The sequence below is a fragment of the Amphiprion ocellaris genome, chromosome 1 (assembly GCF_022539595.1).
Source record: "Amphiprion ocellaris isolate individual 3 ecotype Okinawa chromosome 1, ASM2253959v1, whole genome shotgun sequence".
Taxonomy (NCBI): Eukaryota; Metazoa; Chordata; class Actinopteri; family Pomacentridae; genus Amphiprion; species Amphiprion ocellaris.
Genome location: NC_072766.1, coordinates 29,541,391 through 29,547,694, shown reverse-complemented (window position 1 = coordinate 29,547,694; position 6,304 = coordinate 29,541,391). Strand labels below are relative to the sequence as shown.

Below are 6,304 nucleotides of genomic sequence, written 5' to 3'. Positions count from 1 at the left end.
CGGTTTGTTATGAGAATCACTCAGCGGGATCGAGAGTGTTCCGGGATAGGAGTTCCCTATTTAGTGTTGTTCATTTGAATTGTTTTTCGCAGAGTAGGTTGGTTTTTTTATGGAGGACTAAAAGTGCCAAAATTAAATAAATAAATACATCATTAAATAATTAATTAAATATGTAATTAATTAATTAAAATTGGAATTAATTATTTCATTAATTAATTAAAATTGGAATTAAATATGTCAATAATTAATTAAAATTGGAATTAAATACATAAATGTGTTATTAAATATGTCATTAATTCATTAAAATACCAATTCATTTTAAGTAAAAAACATATTTCATTATTTCACTATTTAATTAATTATTTCATGGTCCTTGTGTTGCAGTGGATCATGAATTAGCAACCGCTAAAGACTCGGTCCTCTTTCCCAAATGTTGATACATGCGGTGCAAGACAAAATTTCCTTTAGCATTTCCTTTAGCATCTACTCGGCTCGCCACGGCTCGTCTCGGTTTAATTGTTTTTCCATCACATTGAGTACCACCTCATCGTGGGTGGAGTCGTCATAGCACGGCGGTCCGAAAGTCCCTTACCGTCATTTCTGTGCCACACAAACGCAGCACAATAATGGACATGGAGGCGATGGTACACCTGCTGCTCGGTCTGTGGCTTTCCGTCAGATTCAGAGTAATAGAAGAGTCAGAGAAAGCTGAGAGCGGCGAGTCGAAAAACTCAGGAGACACACAGGAGAGTTTGGGAGGCGATACAGCAGTATCAAGTCGAAGACAAGTGGATATGAACTAGACGACATATGCGGGTAAGCTAATACTAGTTCGCTAGCTGTCGTACATCAGTCCTGTGAACAACCTGTAATGGCTGCAGTTTATCGCTATTAGGTATTAAAATATGTATGCTGTGTATGTGTTTCAGATGCTCTCTGATGAGACTTCATGGGATTTACCTGACGCAGCAGCACATGAGCCTGCAGTGGCACAAGGTGTAGAGGAGGAGGACAGAGATGTACAGGATGTACTGATGCAGTACGTGTCATGCAAAAGTTAAAAGTTATTCTTCTTGTTCTACTCCCACTCCTCCCCCCTCTCATCAAAGCACCGACCAGCCAGCTCCTTCTTCACACCTCAGCTCTCTACCACCAACACCACCACCAACAGCACCCCTCCTCCGATCCCCGTCTTCTACCACCTCCGGACTCCGCATACAGCCCCATCACCCCTCCTCGTCTCACCCCCCACCACCACCATCACCCCTCCCCCTGCCACCCTCCCCCTGCCTCTCCATAACAGCTGATCAGGTGAGAAGTGAACTTAAAAAGATCAAAACCAGGAAAGCTGCAGGTCCTGATGGAATCAGCTCCAGACTCCTTAGAGACTGTGCAGACCAGCTCTGTCAGGTGCTGCTGCACATCTTTAACCTGAGCCTGATTCTGGAGAGGGTTCCGCTGTTATGGAAGACTTCCTGCCTGGTTCCTGTCTCTAAGACCAGGAACCCCAGGGAGCCTAACCACTTCAGACCTGTGGCCCTCACTTCTCACCTGATGAAGACCATGGAGAGGATCGTCCTCAAGAACCACAGTACGTGAGGCTTCAGGACTGTGTGTCTGATGTGGTAGTCAGCAGCATGGGGGCCCCACAGGGGACAGTGCTCTCCCCCTTTCTCTTCACCCTGTACACATTGGACTTCCACTACAACTCTGGGAGCTGTCACCTCCAGAAGTTCTCCGATGATACAGCCATTGTCGGGTGTGTATCTGAAGGGGACGAGCGGGAGTACAGGACGGTCATCTTTGACTTTGTTGACTGGTGTGAGCTATACCATCTGCAGCTCAACACCAGTAAGACGAAGGAGATGATCGTGGACTTCAGCAGGAGGAGGACACCCCAGACTGCACCGGTGAACATCCAGGGTTTGGACATTGACATGGTGGACACATACAAATACCTGGGTGTTCACCTCAACAATAAACTGGACTGGACACACAATACAGAGGTTCTGTACAAGAAGGGCCAAAGTCGTCTCCACCTGCTGAGGAGACTGAGGTCCTTTGGAGTGTGCAGGACTCTGCTCAGGACATTCTACGACTCTGTGGTAGCGTCTGCTATTTTCTATGCAGTGGTCTGCTGGGGAGCAGGGAGCACTGAAAGGGACAGAAAGAGACTAAACAGACTGGTCAGGAGGGCCGGTTCTGTCCTGGACTGTTCCCTGGACTCCATAGAGGAGGTGGGTGAGAGGAGGATGTTGGCAAAGCTCACATCCATCATGGACAATCCCTCTCACCCACTGCATGACACTGTGGGGTCTTTAAGCAGCTCCTTCAGCAGCAGACTGAGACATCCACCCTGCAAGAAAGAGCGCTATCGCAGGTCCTTCATCCCATCTGCTATAAGACTTTACAACATCAGCATCACTGGCTGATGTTAACATAAACTGGACTCATATCATTACCACCCCAAACCATAAAATTTGCACAGACATTCTTGCACTGCACATCTTTGCACTTTTAAACTTTATTTTTATTTTTTCTGTTAAGCCATTTTATCCTCATCTCTCACCCTTGTATATATTGTAAATATTATTACTATTGTTCTATTATTATTTTATTCTTATCACTACGTCTACTGTTACATAAGCTGCTGTAACAATGTAAATTTCCCCTGGCGTGGGGAGAAATAAAGAACTTTATCTTATCTTATCTTACTTCTGTTTTTCACTCCCCGGACCGCTATTGTTTTCTTTAATGCAATTCTCACAATAAACTTTTGTAGATGTGTCTATGCTATTGTTTGTTTGTGAAGGTTAGCAAGATTAAATAAAAAATTAAATGCCAAAACATTAAAACAGCTGTTTTAAGAAAATTCCAGTTTGATAAATCAGTATTGCTTTGGTGTAATTCAGTCAACGGAATTATGAACCATAAAGGAGTTTGTGTTAAAACATGTTAAATCCCATTAAACACAAATACATTATTAGGGAATATAGAATTGTTTGGTTCAGACTGTTGACTCTTTTCCTACCAGTGTCTTAACAGACAAAATGAGAAGTTATGATGCAATTACATAAGTCACAAAATAGTTTATTAGTCAGCAGCAAAATCTAAACTATTTACAATGTGCAAAGTACAAACTGTGGTGGGCCTCTCCTACAGTGGAGGGCTAAAAGTAAAACTATATACAACTACAGGTGCTGGTCATATAATTAGAATATCATGAAAAAAGTTGTTCATTATTTCAGTAATTCCATTCAAAAAGTGAAACTTGTATATTATACTCATTCATTACACAGAGACTGATATATTTCAAATGTTTATTTCTCTTAACTTTGATGATTATACCTGAATACTAACAAAAATCCCAAATTTGGTATCTCAGAAAATTAAAATATTGTGGAAAGGTTCAATACTGAAGACACCTCTAATCAGCTAATTAACTCAAAACACCTGCAAAGGCCTTTAAATGGTCTCTCAGCCTAGTTCTGTAGGCTACACAATCATGGGGAAGACAGTTGTCCAAAAGACGAGCTTTTTCATGATATTCTAATTATATGACCAGCACTTGTAAATCTCAAGTCTCTGGGAGGTGGACTCGCTGGCTGCCCACTGCTTGCACCAGCTGCCCCAGCACACCCAGGAATGACTGGTTGAAGGCAGTATTCTGGGCCATCTCCTCCGCTGCAAGGCCGCTTCATTCTCTCTTGCCTCGCTGAGGAGTAACCAGATGTTCTCATCATGCTGGGCATGACTCCGCTCCTCCTCAGCCTGCATCTCCACAAGTACGCTTGGAAGGTCCAGTTTTCTGTGGCCCCTTTTCCTCTTGCCTAGACCAAAGACAGAAAAGTGATCAAAATCAGCTTTAATGGCCAAGTAAGTACACAATATACACAGAATTTGGTTTCGGCTGTTGGTGTCATCCTAGGAATATGGAAGAGAACGATAAAAAAATAAAGAAACAATAGAAAAAGGAACAGGGAGGAAAAAGAAATAGTAGTAAAATAGAACACAATATAAACAGAAATGTACAGCTAGACTGGAATGTATGAACACATTAGCAAAATGGTAATTGCTATAAACACAGTAGTGGTGATTTTTGTGTACATGGCTCTGTAGTCCAAATGTCCAGGGTGAGTGGGGCCTCTGATAATGTTTTCTGCAGTCCATACTATAGGTTGTAGTCTGTTTCTGTCCTGCTGTGTGGCTGATCCAGAGGTGCACAGGACAGATTGGATGACTGCAGTGTAGAACTGGATCAACAGCTCATGTGGCAGGCCATGTCTCCTCAGCTGTCGTAGGAAATACATCCTCTGCTGGGCCTTTTTCAGGAGGTCCTGAGAGATTGTAGTCCCCAGGAACTGGAAGGACTCCACAGCTATGATGTGATGTGTTTAGCCACCCGTCCATCCATTTTCAATCATGATCATGTCTTTGATACTTTAATAAACTTCTGGCACTCTTCGCTTTAACCAAAGCACAAGCAGTAACTCCACCACAAATAAAAACAATGTGGTGTGAACTTCATTTCATCCTGTGCACATTTTGGAGTTGGTAAGAACAGCTGTGTTTTCTCATTTTTATGTATATTTTCATTCAGTTTCACAGCTACCTAGTGACTATAAGAAGAATGGTTGCAATACTACATTGCACGAGAAAGTAAATTAGAGTGACTTGCTTGTTAACTCAATGGAAAAAAATGCAGCTGCATGTGTTCTGTTTATGTGTCACTGTAGCTACATGTAGCTTTCATCAGGTGTTCGTTGTCTGCTACAGGAGACAATGACGTTACTTTCTAAACTACTTGTTTGCTTGCCACCAATGGAATAAATGATGTATAAGTTTCTTGAAGTCACAAAACACTCACCGTCCTCGAACGTCTCCAACATGCAGCGGCTGAGTCTCCCTCCTGTTGCTGGCGGTGCGGTGACATTAAATAGCTTCCATTAAACCTCTTCCAACACCTCCTGGTTGACCCACGCCGGCCGTTGTGGTCCTGGGTGGACCGATAGTCACTTTTGAGCTTTTTCAGCTTCTCCCTACACTGCCTCTGTCCTCTTTATATACAGTCTACTGTATATGTGAGCGGCCATCCGCTCAGAGACCTCCTGATAAACTTTCTCCGTCCAGCTCCCTCTGTATTCTTTGGTCCGCCACCAAAGACAAAGTCTCGACCTCTTCATTCACCCACGGTACAGGTCTGGCTGTCATATTAAAATTATGAAGAACAGAGAGTTCCGTGAAGAGCAATGCACACTGTTGCTGTTTACAGTCGTTTTTTAATGCAGGATTTTGTTTTCGTGCTGGAGTTGCTCTGTGTCGTCACTCCCTGTCCAATCAGTGGCCTGCACTATGTAAACGCCACATTATCGGCTCATCTCAGCTCGCTGGGAACCTCAGCCGAGAAGGTGCTGAAAATTAGTCCGTATGGAAACGCTCGCAAACAAAGATGAGACGAGCCGTACCGTGCCGAGTAGATGCTTGTGGAATCGCGGTTAAACAAAGACGAGCGGAGCCGTGCCGAGTAGGTCCTAAAGGAAAAGCGCTCGACACTCCGAGCATCGCTGCAATTTGACAGGCTGGTAATCCACAAAGAACGTGATGTTCCAGAACTTCCCTCGGTATGCCAAACGCCAAACGCCCTGGTCCCTGTGAGTGCTCCTGTTGCGCCCTGGTACCAGAAAAGCAGCGGAGTACTTCTTCTAAATTTGCAGTCACTCTACGGTCAACACCTTGGTCGGAAAGTGCGGAAATAACTTCAACAACTTCAATAAATTCCTCTGCTTTACACGCTACATGCTCGGGGTCAGCAGGTCCTGCTTCCACATACTCTGCAAGGTCTAAAATATCTCTCACCCACTCTCTAGAAAGTTCACAGCGATCCTCCCTCAACACAGCCTCCATGTTTAGAAAGACTTCTTCTACTTCCGGTTTCAAGGCAGACAAAAGCAGTGGATTAGACTAGATTCATGTTAGTCCCGCCCACGGACTTTGACGGGCGAGGTTGACAGATAAAATAAATTCATGATCCACTGCAACACAAGGACCATGAAATAATTAATTAAATAGGGAAATAATGAAATATGTTTTTTACTTAAAATGAATTGTTATTTTAATAAATTAATGACATATTTAATAACACATTTATGTATTTAATTCCAATTTTAATTAATGAATGACATATTTAATTCCAATTTTAATTAATGACATATTTAATTATTTAATGATATATTTATTTAATAACACATTTAAATATTTAATTCCAATTTTAATTAATTAATGACATATTTAATTAATTATTTAA

The 6,304-nt window shown here is 42.5% G+C and overlaps 1 long non-coding RNA gene across 1 annotated transcript; it reads right to left on the bottom strand.

The window, feature by feature from the left end:
• Nucleotides 1–3,074: 3,074 nt before the first annotated feature.
• On the bottom strand, nt 3,075–6,051 carry LOC129349366 (uncharacterized). Its single transcript, XR_008602352.1, has 2 exons — nt 4,868–6,051; nt 3,075–3,830 (listed from the first exon to the last, which is right to left on the bottom strand). It is a non-coding gene; the product is annotated as an uncharacterized LOC129349366 (long non-coding RNA).
• Nucleotides 6,052–6,304: the final 253 nt, after the last annotated feature.